The sequence below is a fragment of the Geotrypetes seraphini genome, chromosome 11, assembly GCF_902459505.1.
Source record: "Geotrypetes seraphini chromosome 11, aGeoSer1.1, whole genome shotgun sequence".
NCBI classification, from domain to species: Eukaryota; Metazoa; Chordata; class Amphibia; order Gymnophiona; family Dermophiidae; genus Geotrypetes; species Geotrypetes seraphini.
This window is the reverse complement of record NC_047094.1, coordinates 58,542,466-58,559,195: the sequence shown is the minus strand read 5'-3', so window position 1 is coordinate 58,559,195 and position 16,730 is coordinate 58,542,466. Positions and strand designations below refer to the sequence as shown.

General features: G+C 45.0%; 1 protein-coding gene across 8 annotated transcripts in view; it reads left to right on the top strand.

The window, feature by feature from the left end:
- The window catches only part of CREBBP (CREB binding protein), a 676,455-nt gene that overhangs the window by 244,243 nt on the left and 415,482 nt on the right, over positions 1-16,730 (top strand). The window lies entirely within an intron of this gene.

Sequence of the window (16,730 nt, the reverse complement as noted above, 5' to 3'; positions counted from 1 at the left end):
AAAGGCAAGGGCAGAGAAGCTCGCATGCTAGAGATGAATGCATGACTACATGGATGGTGTCGTCGAGAGCATTTTGGCTACCTGGACCATGGAACGATTTTCCAAGGGCTGCTGAGTAGAGATGGTGTGCATCCATCAAAGAAGGGAAGAAGTGTCTTTGGCAGCAGGCTGGCATATCTATTGAAGAGGGCTTGAAACTAGAAGTGATGGGGCAGGGTGATGAAAGCCCCAAGGGGAGTATAAGCCTTCGGGTAAGTATATCACTGAATACCTTTACATGGATTGGAAAAGGGGGCTATGTCTGGAAAGCAGTATATACTAATGCTCGAAGTATGGGAAACAAGATTATGGATTTTGAAGCTGTGATAGAAGAAAAGTTGAAAATAGTTGCAATCATGGAGACGTGGTTCATGGAGAACCATGACTAGAATGTAGTTATACAGGGCTATAATCTGTTCAGGAAAGACAGGGTAGGAAGAAAAGGAGGGGGGAGTAACGTTATATGTTCAAGATCATATTAAAGCCACACAGTTACAGAATCTGCAGGGCAAGGAAAAGGCACTGTGGATCAGTTTGGGAAAGAGGGAATGGTGAATATATTTACATTGGTGTGATATACAGGTCTTCTTCACAGATGGACAGGGATTTAATAGTAGACATTCAGAATATATCTAAAAAAGGGGGAAGATTTACTAATAGGTGATTTTTAACATGCTGGATATTGATTGGGGTAGCCCTATTGGGTGTCAGGTCAAAAGCGCGCTGGGACAAAGGCACGCCCAGACAATTGAGCGCAGTGCGCGCCGCTCTAAATTACTGTTTTTAGTGCTCCGACGGGGGGGGCGTGGGGGGGAACCCCCCCACTTTACTTAATAGACATCGCGCCGCGTTGTGGGGGGTGTGGGGGGTTGTAACCCCCCACATTTTACTGAAAACTTCACTTTTTCCCTGTTTATAAATGTAAAATGTGGAGGGTTACAACCCCCCAACCCCCCCATAACGCCAGCACAATGTCTATTAAGTAAACTGGGGGGGTTCCCCAACAAAACCCCTCGTCGGAGCCCCTAAAAACTGTAATTTAGAGTGGTGCGGCGGCGCGCGCTGCGCTCAATTGTCGGCGCGCGCTTTTGTCTTTCGCGCCGTTGTCTATGAACCGCCCTATTGCGGGGTCTTCTAGAAGTAGGGAGATACTGGATTCTCTCTAAAGAGAACTGTTCCAGCAGTTGGTAATGGAACCCACATGGGAAGGGGTCATACTGGACTTAGTGCTTACAAACGGGGAAAGTGGCATCTAGTGATCACTGCATGGTTTAATATTAAGATGGGTATAGCAATGGGGCCAGATGGTATACATCCAAGGGTGCTGAAGGAATTTAGGGACGTTCTGGTTACTCTGCTGACTGACCTTTTTAATGAGTCTCTAGTCGGAAGTGGTACCTGAAGACTGGAGAGGGCCGGATGTGGAGGGAGTAGGCTGGTAAGTCTGACTTCTGTGGTAAGCAAATTAATGGAAACGCTTTTAAAACAGAGAATGGGGAAGTTTCTGTAATCTTGTGAATTACAGGACTGTAAGCAACATGGATTCACTAGAGATAAGTCTTGTCAGACAAATCTGATCAATTTCTTTGACTGGATGACCAGAGAATTGGATAGAGGGAGTGTGCGAGATGTGGTGTATTTAGATTTTAGCAAAGCCTTTGACAGTGTTCCACACAGAAGTCTAATAAATAAACTGAGTGCTCTCGGGATGGGTCTCGAAGTGACGGGCTGGGTCAGGAACTAGTTGAGTGGAAGGTGACAGAGGGTAGTGATCAATAGAGATCACTTTTGGAAAGGGATGTTACCAGTGGTGTGCCTCAAGGTTCTGTTCTTTTTAACATTTTTATAAAAGATATTGCTACAGGGCTGTTGGGTAAGATTTGCCTCTTTGCGGATGATACCAAAATCTGCAATAGAGTGGACACGCTAGATGGTGTGAATAATATGAAGAAATATCTGGTGAAGCTTGAAGAATGGTCTGAAATTGGCAGCTAAAATTTAATGCTAAGAAATGCAATGTCATGCATTTGGGCTTCAAGAACCTGAGGGAACTGTATGGGGTGAAGAACTTATGTGCATGATAGAAGAGCGGGACTTGGGTGTGATTTTATGAGATGATCTTAAGGTGGCCTAACAGGTTGAAAAGGTGATGGCGAAAGCTAGGATGCTAGGGTGCATAGGGAGAGATATGGCCAGTAGGAAAAAGGAGGTATTGATGCCCCTGTATAAGACTCTGGTGAGACCTCATTTAGATTACTGTACAATTCTGGAAGCAGCACCTTCAAAAAAAATATAAAAAGGATGGAGGTTATTAAAATGGTGCATGGTCCAGAGGAAGGCTACTAAAATGGTGCGTGGTCTTCGTCATAAGGAGTATGGGGACAGACTTTAAGATCTCAATCTGGAGGAAAGGCAGGAGATGGGAGATATGATAGATACGTTTAAATATCTACATGGTGTAAATGTGCATGAGTCGAGTCTTTCATTTGAAAAGAAGCTCTGGAATGAGAGGGCATAGGATGAAGTTAAGAGTTGATAGACTCGGGAGTAATCTAAGGAAATACATTTTTACAGACAGGGTGGTAGATGTGTGAAGTAGTCTCCTGGAAGAGGTGGTGGATACAAAGACTGTGTCTGAATTCAAGAAAGCATGGGATAGGCATGTGGGATCTCTTAGAGCACGGGTCTCCAAACTTTTTGCCATGAGGGCTACATGCATACTTCAGCACTTTTCGGTGTGCCATAGTAAAAAAAATAAAAAATTAACTCTAGATGTATGAGTTTTATTGAAAGCAGAAATTTTTATAAACTAATTACAGAGTATGTGAGTTTAAATTATCTTAATGACGACGAACACTACCAGCATATTCTCATATTTTCATCACAAATTATAATAAAACCATTAATGTGAATGATGGAAATGTTTCTGTGTTTTTTAAAATCTTATTAAACTGAGGTTCAAATTTTGAAACACTAATTACAAGTAGAGTTTTTTTTTTAAACTAAGGCACGCTAGCTGACTTAGCACATGCTAAATCAGTTAGCGCACCTTAGTAAAAGACCCCTGTAGTGACTTCAAATGTTTATCAGATAAATTTGCCCTGTATTTTGACTTGATATACAGTGGTACCTTGGATTATGAGCATAATCTGTTCCAGGAACATGCTCGTAATCCAAAATGCTCGTTTATCAAAGCGAGTTTCCCCATAGAAAATAATGGAAACTCGCTTTGATATGTTCCCACCCCCCATCCCCCGATAACCGGCATTGCTCCCCTCCGCTCGCAAAGGCCCCCTCGCTCCAACCGGCAACCCCCCCCCGCACGAAACGCCCCCCCCCGCACGAACAACTTAAACTCCCCCCCCCCCCCCATCTGGCACCAGCACACAGGCACAGATCGTGCCGGTGCCTAGAAGATCTTCCTGCTTCTGCCTGCCTTGAGCATGCATCTGCGCATGCTCAAGGATTTCTAATTCTCCCTCTAGAAGTCCTTGAGCATGCACAGATGCATGCTCAAGGTAGGCAGAAGCCGGAAGATCTTCTAGGCACCGGCATGATCTGTGCCTGCGTGCCGGGGTGGGGAGTAAGTTTAAATTGTTCGGGCGGGGAGACCAGTTCGCGGGGGGGGGGGGGGGGTGCCGGTTGGAGCGAGGGGGTCTTTGCGAGCGGGGGGGGGGGTGGAGCGATGCCGGTTATTGGAGGGGGGGGTGCTCGCAAATCGAGTCAACACTCGGTTTGCAAGTCAAAAGTTTGTTGAGTGTTTTGCTCGTCTTGCAAAACACTCGCAAACCAGGTTACTCGCAAACCGAGGTTTGACTGTTTTTCATTTGGGAAAAAGTTTGATCGCAAAGATATGTTGTCCCAAAAATAGAGATAAATTTACTAGCAAATTTCTTCAGATTTGGAAACTGCTTAGAGTTTAAAAATTTATAAAAATCGATCTCAAGTTTCCATCTTTAATATGTTCATTTGCCTGAAGTTCAGTCATTTCTATATGAGTTTGATTTGGGACATCAACAACATCACAGTCAAACGGATTTTGAAACTATCTCATTTCCCTAGCATTGGCATCCAAATCAGCAGAATTCTGTACAAGCAAATATGTGAATAAATGAATACACACTTTTAAATATAAATTTATGCAATTACAAATTGAGTATTACACTGCAAGTATTCTTATGGACAATTAACTGTAAAGACTAGTAACAAACTTCCAGATTCAGTTTAAAGATTAGTCACTTCGCCAGAACTACCTACAATGCCACGAATTGACACTGTCGACCGAGGCTGAAAAAGTACGAAGAAATACTGTGACATATACAAATCAATATATTTTGAACACAATTTTAATTAATGCATTTCAAATCTATCAACACCCCTTGTTTTGTTGGTTTGTTGTTTTTTTTTTGTGGATTCTCAATGGAAAATTGGTCCAATTGGCGCATTTCTGCACAATTCTTCCACGGGTCAGATAAAATCATATCGCAGGCCGTACTTTGGAGACCCCTGTCTTAGAGAGAAGAAGTGATAATGGTTACTACAGATTGGCAGACTGGATGGGCTATTTGGCTTTTATCTGCCAACATGTTTCTGTGTTGCATCATATTTGTGTTATTTGACTGTTGTAATGTGTGTTTATTAGTATTATGCTGACATTATAAAATCTTTTATTTCAGTGTTTTCCATGCTGTCTATTATGGTATTGTTTGTCTTGTACTGACTTTTATCATATTTTTGTTATATTGTTCTGCAGTGCTGTTAAATGTGTACATTCTTGATAGTTTTGGTAGGTTTAAATTTGCTGTTTCCACATTTACCTCATTTATTGTGTTTGGTCAATTTTACTTTTATGCTGTTAACAACAAAATTTAAAGTTTTATGTTAAACTGTACCTGCTGTACATTACCTTGGGTAACAAAGTTACATAGTAAATGACGGCAGATAAAGACCTGAACTGTTCATCTAGTCTGCCCATTAGTTATACTCATTAGAAAAACATGATTAAATTAACTTGTCTTTTCTTTGATATTTTTGGGTCATAGACTGTAAAGTCCATCTGGTATTGTCTTAGGTTCCAAATGCTGAAGTTGCCGTTCAAGCTCTCTCCAGCCTATCCAACCATCCTGTTTGCAGGATATCGACCATAAAATCTGGCCAGTAGCATCCTCATGTTCCAAGTTAGTGGAGTTCCCATTGATGCCCTCCCCTGCCCATCCTATACCAAATCATCACCTATGGGACACAGACCGTGCAAGTCTTTCCAATACCAGTCTTAGTTCTTTATTTACATACTTCGTTTTCTGGAGACTGCACCTTCAAAAAAATATAAAAAGAATGGAGTCAGTCCAGAGGAAAGCTACTAAAACAGTACTCTTCAAACTTTTTACACCCGTGGACTGGCAGAAATAAAAGAATTATTTTGTGGACTGGCAAACTACTAAGACTGAAATTAAAAAAAAACATTTTTGCCCCGTCTCCGCAAGCTCGGTTCCCCGCAAACTTTCTGATCTCATCCGCACAAGTCTCAGTTATGATTTTATTGTGAATGTATTTTATTAAAGTATAAAAAGAAACAATATTCTGTACAATTGTCATTTTATAAATACAAATATACAGAGCAAAGACCAACAAAAACCCTGTCTCCCCTCCCCTTCACATATATCCCCTCTACTATCAAGAAAACTGAACAAGCCAAATTATTATAGAATGCTACACAGAAATATCATGCTAACAGAATACTGCAATCACACATGACAGGAATAGTGTTAGGGGAGTACCCCCTGGTCAGAGAGCCCTAAGCCAGCTGAAAGCTAAAGAAGCACTGCCTGTGCTTTGCAGTCCCCAGTTATGTCTCTAGCAGGATTTCAAATCTGATATATTCTAACGACAAAATAGAAATAAAATGATTTTTTTCTATCTTTTGTTGTCTCTGGTTTCTGCTTTCATCTTCTTTTCACTCTTTTCCTTCCAGCGTCTGCCCTGTCTCTTCAATCCAGCATCTGCCCATTCCATCCACTGTCTGCCCCTTCCAGAAACTGTCGGTTTCCCCCTGCCATCTCTTCTCTAGACCTTTGGTCTGGCATCCATCATCTTCCCTCTGTTACCTTATGGTCTGGCATCTTTCTCCTTTCATCTCTCTTTCCCGCCCCCCTGTGGTTTTTAGCATCTCTCTCTTCTCATTTCCTCCGCTCAGATCTGATATCTCTGTCTCCTTCCCCGTTCTCTGGCATCTCTCTCTCTCTCTCTTCCCTTTCCTTTTCTTCTCTGGTCTTCCTTCTTTATTTTCTGCCTCAGTCTAAATTAAATTATTTCTTACTATGCAGTCCTCAGTTTCCCTCTTTTACTGTGTCTACCCACAGCATGCTACCCCTTTCCTTCACCCCTCCACTATCTCACTAACTCTATCTTCTTCCCCCATCCAGCATATGTCCTTTGCTTTATCCCTCCTTCCATCCAGTATGTGTTCTCATTCTCCACTTCCACTCAGCATTTGCTCTCCCTTTTCCCCACTTCCATCACCTCCCCCTTCTCCCCACTTCCATCATCTGCCCACTTCTCTCCATCACTACAGGCCCATCTCTCTCCCTTCCTCACCTTTCTTTCCGATTTTGGCAACAAGATCGGCAAAGCCCCCCCCCCCCCCCGATGATACTGAAGTTTGGCAGTGGGCCTCCTTCTCCCCCCGGCATCAACAGCAGTTCAGATTGGCAACGCGGTGCTCAGTCCAAAGCTTCCCTCTGATTCGAACTGCCTGGGCAGAAACAGGAAGCTGGGTCAGAGGAGAAGCTTTGGGCTGAGCACCGTGTTGACGATCTGAAGTGCTGGTGATGCTGGGGGAGAAGGAATCCCATTGCCGAACTTGAGTACCTTTGTGGGAGGGGGGGAGGCCTGTTGCTGATCTTGAGTGCCGAGGGGCCCGTTGCCGATCATGAATTGCGTCGCTGGGGGCCCGATGCTGATGCTGCCCATCGCCGTTGCAGCCCAGATGCTGATTGCCCCAATCCGATCTCGCCAGCCCTGTGCAGACCGGCAGGAATTTTCTGCGGACCAGCACCGGTCTGCGAACCGGCGGTTGAAGAACACTACTAAAATGGTGCATAGTCTTCATCATAAGGCGTATGGGGACAGTCTTAAAGATCTCAATATGTATACTTTAGAGGAAAGGTGGGAGATGGTAGATAAGATAGAAATGTTTAAATACCTGTGTGGTATAAATGCACATGAGTCGAGTCTTTCATTTGAAAGGAAGCTCTGCAAAAAGAGGGCATAGGATGACTTGGTCATTTTAAAAGTAGCTCACAAGCCAAAAAAAGTGTGGGCACCCCTGCTCTTTCTGTCTGAGATCTAGGAAGGAAAAACCCCATGCTATCTTATGGATTTAAATGAAGATGGTTGCCAGGTGGTTTGGAAGGGCAAAACCCTAGGTCCTCTTTTTAACAGGCATATTGCTTCAATACCTTTTTATTTTATCTAAAACATTTCTATACCACAATAATAAATTCTCAGTGATTTACAGTATACTTAGACCAGGGCTTCCCAAGTCCGGTCCTCGAGATCTACTGGCAGGCCAGGTTTTATGGATATCTGCAATGAATATGCTTGAGAGAGATTTGCCTGCATTGCCTTCTTGGGATGCAAATCTCTCTCATGCATGTTCATTTCGGATATCTAGAAAACCTGGCCTGCCAGTAGATCTCGAGGACCGGACTTGGGCAGCCCTGACTTAGACAGTATAAAAAACTACCTCCATCTGTGTCAGTCTAGTCTCAAAACCAACTCTGGGATTGATTCAGAAAATAACTAAAATTTGTCAATGGCTAAACGACAATACGCTGTCCTTGAGTATTAACAAAACCAAAACTATGTTATTTCCATGGAAAATGGCCTCAAGTTCCTCTCACCAATTAGTATCGAGGACGTTCCTCTTCAGGAAGTTGCTAATATTAAAATTTTAGGTATACCTGTAATCGTCGATCAAAAACTCACTTATGATCACATTACAGTAGTCAAAAGCAGCTTTCATAAACTCCGAATGGCAAATTTTCTCAACACATCTGCTTTAAACACCCTAATAATAATAATAATAATAATAACAACAGTTTATATACCGCAGGACCGTGAAGTTCTATGTGGTTTACAATGATTAGAAATGTTACAGATTGAGTGAATAAACAAAATACAGACTTAGTGATTGATAGAAACATAGAAACAAGCAGCAGAAAAGGACTATAGCCCACCAAGTCTGCCAATTCCAAGTATCCCCTCCCCTGAATTTACTCCCTTAAAGATACCACGTGAGTATCCCATTTTCTCTTAAAATCCGTCACGCTGCTGGCCTTTATCACCTGGAGTGGGAGTCTGTTCCAATGATCCACTACTCTTTCGGTGAAGAAGTACTTCCTGGAGTCACCATGAAACTTCCCTCCCCTGATTTTCAGCGGATGCCCTCTGGTGGTCGAGGGTCCCATGAGCCAGAAGATATTATCTTCTGACTCGATGTGTCCCGTGATGTACTTATATGTTTCAATCATATCTCCCCGTTCTCTTCTTTCCTCAAGTGAGTACAGCCGCAATTTTTTAAATCTTTCTTCATACGTGAGATCCTTGAGCCCCAAGACCATCCTGGTGGCCGTTCGCTGAACCGACTCGATCCTCAGCACGTCCTTTCGGTAGTGTGGTCTTCAAAACTGAACACAGTACTCCAAGTGAGGCCTCACCATGGCTCTGTACAACGGCATCATAACTTCAGGTCTCCTGCTGACGAAACCTCTGCGGATACACCCCATCATTTGTCTTGCCCTGTAGGAAGCCTTCTCCACTTGATTGGCAACCTTCATGTCCTCACTAATGATCACCCCTAGGTCGCGTTCCGCCGTGGTCCTAACCAAGGTCTCACCATTTAGTACATAAGTTCTACGCAGGTTTCTCTTACCCAGATGCATTATCTTGCATTTTTTAGCATTGAAGCCTAGCTGCCAAGTAGTTGACCATTGTTCCAGCAACAGTAGGTCGTGTGTCATATTATCAGGTAATAAGCTTTTGCCTACTATGTTGCAAAGTTTGGCGTCGTCGGCGAACAGTGATACCCTTCCTCTAAGTCCTTGCGTCATATCTCTTATGAATAAGTTAAATAGAATCGGGCCCAGGACCGAGCCCTGCGGCACTCCACTGATCACGTCCGATGCTTCGGATGGGGTACCGTTCACCACCACCTTCTGAAGTCTACCGCTCAGCCAATCCCCAACCCATGTAGTTAGAGTGTCTCCTAATCCTATCGATTTCAGCTTGTTCAGTAATCTTCGATGAGGGACGCTATCAAATGCTTTACTGAAGTCCAAATATACCACGTCCAGTGACTCTCCGGCGTCCAGTTGTCTAGTAACCCAGTCAAAAAAGATAATCAGATTAGATTGGCAGGATCTGCCCTGGGTGAACCCGTGTTGGTGTGGATCACGCAGTTTTTCTTTGTCTAGGATTGTGTCAAGATTCTGTTTGATCAGTGTTTCCATGAGTTTACACACTATAGATGTGAGACTCACTGGTCTGTAGTTTGCTGTCTCTGTCCTGCAGCCCTTTTTGTGGAGTGGGATTACGTTGGCGGTTTTCCAGTCCAAGGGGACCCTTCCTGTGCTTAGGGAAAGATTGAAAAGAACAGATATTGGTTCTGCCAGGACTTCCCTTAACTCCCTGAGCATTCTGGGGTGTAGGTTATCCTGTCCCATGGCTTTGTTTACCTTGAGTCTTGATAGTTCGTCATAGATGCTACTGGGCGTAAATTCAAAATCTTGAAACGGGTCTTTCTGGTTATCTCCCGTCTGCAGCTGTGGACCAGCTCCCGGGGCTTCGCGGGTGAACACTGAACAGAAGTATTTGTTTAGTAGTTCTGCCTTCTCAGAATCTGATTCCGCAAAGTTACCGTCCGATTGCTTCAGGCGTACTTTCCCATCTTTGTTTCTTTTCCTGTCACTAATATAGCTGAAGAAAGATTTATCTCCTTTCTTAATTTTCCGTGCTAGCTCTTCCTCCATTCGGAGTTTGGCTTCTCTGACTGCTGTTTTGACAGCTTTAGATCTGTCTAGATAGTCCTCTTTCGCCCCATCTCTGCCTAAATGTTTGTAGGTGATAAATGCGTCTTTTTTCTGTTTAACTAGGTCTGAAATTTCTTTACTGAACCATTGGGGTCTTTTGTTTCTCCTGCGTTTACTTACTGTCTTTATGTATCGGTCTGTTGCTTCGTGTAGGATGGACTTCATAGACGACCACATATCCTCCACATTGTCAGATATTGCTTGTTTATGTAGCTCCTGATGGACAAAATCTCCCATGCGGTTGAAGTCTGTGCCTCTAAAGTTGAGAACCCTTGTTGCTGTGTTTGTCTTAGGGAAACCTTTCTTGAGGTTGAGCCATACCATATTATGGTCGCTGGAGGCCAGTGTGTCTCCTACTGAGACTTCCGTGACGCTATCTCCGTTGGTGAGAACTAGGTCTAGTAACGCCTGGTCCCTGGTGGGCTCCAATACCAATTGCTTGAGACGTGCACCCTTTATGGAGGTTAATATTCTTTTGCTGCTACCCGTAGTCGCGGAGAGTGTGTTCCAATCTGCATCTGGCATGTTGAAGTCTCCTAGCATTACTGTGTCCCCGCGCAGTGTGATGTTCTCTATGTCCTCGATTAATTCCATGTCTTTGTCCTCCTGTTGCCTGGGAGGTCTATATATAACCCCAAGGTATAGGCATTTTTCATTCCCTCTGGCCAGGTTCACCCAGAGGGATTCCCCGGTGTATCTAACATCTGTGATTCTGGTGGTTTTGATGCTTTCCTTAGTGTATAGCGCTACTCCTCCTCCCAATTTACCCTCTCGGTCGCAACGAAGTAGGTTGTACCCTGGTATAACCATATCCCACCCATGCAATTCCGTGAACCAGGTTTCGGATATCGCTATCACGTCAAGATCGGCGTTTGTTATCTCAGTCTCTAATGCTAGAATTTTATTGCCCAAGCTGTGTGCATTAACATACATAGCCCTCCATATCTGTGAAGAGATTCCTTTACGAGCTAGTGTGGCTCTTAAATTATCAGTGATATTTCTCCCTGAATTATAGTTCTAGCAATCGTTTGTTGAGGACTAAGATTGTATAGGTTGGTTTCCTAAGTATTTCAGGAACAGATGTGTTTTTAGGCATTTCCTGAATTCCCCATAGGTAGTAGGCACGAGCAATTGTTCAAGGTCTTTACCCCATAATGCTGCTTGATGTGCAAAAAGATGTTGGTAATGACTTTTAAATTTACAACCACTAATCGGTGGAGAAACAAAGTTTGGGTGTGAGCTTCGCTTGTGTCTGTTGGTTGTGAAAGAGAAAAGGTCTGTTATGTATTTAGGGGCTAAGCCATAGAGTACCTTGAAGCAAAAACAACCAAACTTGAATTTCACACGTGCCTCCATCGGCAGCCAGTGTAAGAGTCGATAGAAAGGTGTCACGTGATCAAACTTTTTCAGTCCACAAAGTAGTCTAACCGCTGCATTTTGAACTAGTTACAATCGCTGCATATATTCTGGAGGAGTGCCAAGTAGGCGATGCTACAGTAATACACTCCTTAGTAATATCCAAATTAGACTATTTAATTCCTTCTATAAGGGAGTTGCACTTAAGGAATTAAGACTGTTACAATCCTTCTAATGCATGCTCATTGGCTACCAATAAACCACAGAATTGCATTCACAATATATTTATTAACTTATATCCTGTAAATCTCCCCTATTCTTAGAGAGAATGCTCATTCTCTACGTACCATCAAGAGCATTAAGATCTGATGACAAAAACCTCCTGTCCGTCCCATCCTTAAGATGTATTAATATCTGAAGGGATACTGTCTTTTTAGTTGTAGCCCCACAAACCTAGAACTCACTGCCAAAATGGAAGAGAAGTCGTTAGATAAATTCAAGAGATGCTAAAAAGCTTTCTGTATAAAGACGCTTTTGACTGATAGGATTTCTATGAGGCTCTGATTATTATTTTTCTTCCTGTCCTCATGTTCTGTCCTATAATTGTTTTCTTTCCTATCACAATTGTAGTTCACCCCGCAACCCTTTCGTATCTAATGTCATGTTTGTCCATGTTCCTAATTACTTTGTCTGCTCCATTTTTTTACCTCGCTTTGAATTTTTTTTTAATTGCGATTTGATCAAAATTTTTATTAAACTTGAAACTATTGGTGTTGCTCAGTACCATGTTGAAGGAAGATCTCTTATGTGTTTGGCCTTTGGTTCAATTCGGCCTAGCAGAGGCTCCTAGGCTGCCTGATGAAACTGCGGCTAAACTACTGCTAGCGGCAGCTGTGTGGCTAAGTTAAAAGCATAGAGTGAGCTGCCGCTAGGCTAGAGGAAGAGGGGGAGGAGGGATGGGAGAAGGGGGGTACTGCTGGACAGGGGGGAGGTAAGAGGTGCTGCATACCTGGCAGAAAGGAAAGGTGCTACACACTGGAGGGGAGGGTGAGATGGTACTTGAGGAGAGAGCATATTGGGTTGGGGGGTGGGAAGGAGGGATGCCACTCGAGGGAAGAGGCAAGGACAGAGAGATAGCGTGCAGGAGGCATAAAGTGTTGGACTCTTGAAGAGGGTGAGATGGATGGGGAGGACGGAAGGATGGAAGGAGAAATATTACTCTCTGGGGAAGGGGGAGAGGGCAGAGAGTGAAAAGTTGGACTCATGGAGAGGGGAAGAGAGAGAGATGTTGGTTGGGGGAGGGAAGGAGGACCAGAGGAGAAGCATGCAGAAGGAAGAGAGAAAAAAATGTTGGACTAGTGGAAAGGAGGGAGAAATGTTGGACTGGGAGGGGGGCCGGAAAGGAGATGGACTACAGGGGGCAAAAAGGAGGAAGAGAGAGAGAAATGTTTACACTGGGGGGAAGGAGAGATGACTAAAGGAAGGGAGAGATATCAGACCAAGGAATGGAAGGAAAGGAGGGGAGAGGAGTCTGTTAGCGCTATTGAAATAATAATAATAGTAGTAGTAGTAGAAAGAGATGCCAGATTATGGGAAGGAGAGAGAAATGCCAGACTGGGAAGAGGGAAAGGAAGGAGAGAGATGTCATACCACGGGGGGGTGGGGGGGAGGGGAAGACGGGGGGGGTGGGGGGGGAGGGGAAGACATGGAAAAATAGTTTTTGAGAAGAAAGCAGAAAAATTGAATATTAAGTTAAGAAGGCCCTGGAAACATAGTTTAAAGCACAGAAAAATAAAGTCACCAGACAAAAAAGGTAGGGAAAATGATTTTATTTTCAATATAATGATTCAAATGTCAGTTTTGAGAATTTATATCTGCTGTGTATATTGTGTGTATATGAAAAATGAATGGAAAAAAATTGCATTACAATTAGTAAAGGAGGTGGGATCTGGGGAAGAGCTTGGGTGGATCTAAAGTGGAGCTTGGGAGGTCTGTGGTTGGGGGTACTCGGTTGATATTTGTTAGACTTCACTGCTGGCACGCCCTACTGGCATTTCAGGGCCTGTCTGGAGGGCCTCTGTACATGCGTGGATGTCAACGTGATGATGTCATACATGCGCATGATGTCATCAAGACGATATCCGCGCACTTCTGGTTCTTTGAGCCGTGGCCACTACCTTTAGTGTGCCCTGGCTCAAAAGTTTGAGAGACATTGCTCTAGATAAATGAATCTATCCCAATATCAGACATTCAAAAAATCATTTGCAGTCATGAGAAACCTGAGGCAAATCAGAAAATTCTTCAACAGAAAACAATTTCAGCTCTTGGTACAATCCCTAATCCTAGGTCTAATAAACTACTGCAACATATTATATCTCCCATGCACAGCAACCATGATAAAACAATTACAAACAATACAAAACACAGCCCCAAGACTGGTCTACTCGCTGAAGAAATATGACCACATCACAGAGGCATACCATGACTCATATTGGCTCCCAATACAAGCGAGAATACATTTCAAATTTTACTGCCTACTATTTAAAGCAATAAACGGAGACAGCTCAGCCTATTGGAACAACCGACTAATTCAAGCCACCTCAACCAGACATAGGAGAACCCACGCACCATTCACACACCCTCCAACCAAAAACGTCAAAATAAAAAATTGTACGACAACCTCCTAGTCACTCAAGCTGCAAAACTTGACCCACAATAGAGAATGACACGGTGAAAAAATTGGTCCCCGTCACCGCCCCGTCCCCGTCTCACCATCCCCGTCACCGCCCCGTCCCCGTCTCACCAACCCCGTCACCGCCCCGTCCCCGTCTCACCATCCTCTTCACCGCCCCGTCACCGCCACTGCCACCCCATTCACCGCCCCGTCACCGCCACTGCAATCCCATTCACTTTTCTTTATTTACGTATAAAGGAAACATTCTTTAAAACTTTAAAACTTAGTTAAATATTAGTTAATAACTATACAAAAACAAAACACGCAGAGAAAAAATTAATTAATAAAAATTCTCAAAACTGACACATTTTGATCACTAAATTTAAAATAGTTATTTTTCATACAGTTTTTCAATCACTAATCTCCACCACCCCTGGGGCTAGCAATGCAAAAACAAACACGACATGTACTTTAAATGCTGCCGTGATTAGCATAGTGACCGCGGCTACGGCTGCAAGTCTCCCCTCCCCCCAGCGATCACGGCAGGAGGGCACCCAACCCCTCATGTAGACCCCCCCAACGGCCCTCCCGACAATCGCAGCAGAAGGGTACCCAACCCCTCCTGCCGGTCCTCCCAATGGCCTCCCCTAAGATCGCCGGCAGGAGGGTACCCAACCCCTCCTGCTGGACCCCCCCCCAACGAACCCTCCCACCCCGGAACCCCCTTAGTCTTACTTTTCAAGTTGGACCGGACAGCTCCTCGCTCGTCTGGCCAGCAGGCCTGCCTCCGTCCAAATGAGGCGGGCCCGCCCCTACCCTCCCCTCCCCTGCCTCCCAATGGCCTCCCCTAAGATCGCCGGCAGGAGGGTACCCAACCCCTCCTGCTGGACCCCCCCCCAACGAACCCTCCCACCCCGGGACCCCCTTAGTCTTACTTTTCAAGTTGGACCGGACAGCTCCTCGCTCGTCTGGCCAGCAGGCCTGCCTCCGTCCAAATGAGGCGGGCCCGCCCCTACCCTGCCCAACCCACAGGATCCTAGGGCCTGATTGGTCTAGGCACCTAAAGCCACTTCCGCTATAGGAGGGGCCTTAGGTGCTTGGGCCAATCAGGCCCTAGGATCCTGTGGGTTAGGCAGGGGAGGGGAGGGGCGGGCCCGCCTCATTTGGACGGAGGCAGGCCTGCTGGCCAGACGAGCGAGGAGCTGTCCGGTCCAACTTGAAAAGTAAGACTAAGGGGGTTCCGGGGTGGGAGGGTTCGTTGAGGGGGGGTCCAGCAGGAGGGGTTGGGTACCCTCCTGCCGGCGATCTTAGGGGAGGCCATTGGGAGGCAGGGGAGGGGAGGGGCGGGCCCGCCTCATTTGGACGGAGGCAGGCCTGCTGGCCAGACGAGCGAGGAGCTGTCCGGTCCAACTTGGAAAGTAAGACTAAGGGGGTTCCGGGGTGGGAGGGTTCGTTGGGGGGGGGGTCCAGCAGGAGGGGTTGGGTACCCTCCTGCCGGCGATCTTAGGGGAGGCCATTGGGAGGCAGGGGAGGGGAGGGGCGGGCCCGCCTCATTTGGACGGAGGCAGGCCTGCTGGCCAGACGAGCGAGGAGCGGTGAAACACAGGTAAATAGCGGTTCCTAGAAGGGGGTACATTGGCCCGCGGGGACAAACCTGTTCACCGTTTCCGCGGTCGGTGAATGGCCTTGTCCCCGTCACCGCAGCGACTGCTAGTTTTCTTCCCCGTTTTCGGCGGTGACCCGCGGCTTAAATGCGGTGGCCGCGGGTAAACCGTCACCGTGTCATTCTCTAACCCACAACTCTACAACTTAGTGACCACGACCACAGACTACAAAACCTTCAAAAAGAAATAAAACACATAAAACCAAATTAACACCAGCATCACCTGCAACTACTACATATGAATTTCTAATATCATGACAACTCAGATGTAATCCTTAACAACTCAAAGAAATGTACAAACTACTCCCTAAATATTTCTCCGGACAAACCATTTGTAATCCGCCTTGAACCGCAAGGTAATGGCAGAATAGCAATCCCTAATGTCATGTAATTACTAGAGTCATAGAGGACCCTTTTCCTTATTCAACAGATAGCCTCATAAACTCAGCCTTCTACATACTTTGCTACACTTAGAAGAAGGGGAGACTGGCTTGTATGTGCTGGATCTGAAATATGCCTACAAACACATTCTGATCCACACACATTGCAAGAAATGCCTCTGTTTATTCTGCATGTGGACTTTTATTAGTAGAAATTTTGTCATTTTGTCTGTCACCAGCCCCTGGAATTTTCACCAAGTGTCTTGTGGTGGTGACTTCTTGCTTATACAGGCTAGGTCCTCCTAGTCTTTTCATTTTTTGATTACTGGCTTCAGGTGGTTTCCTCAGAGGAACTGTTTCCAGCTCTCATCAGATTCAAGAAGGCCTCCAGCCTTTCAGTCAGGATATGATTGTTGCAAGGAAATCATTAATGAGTTGTATTTACATTTATATGTAAGAGGTTCTTCATTTGGTGTGACAAAAATGGCCAGAATCATATTCATTGTCATCCCAATGTTGTTTTGCATTAC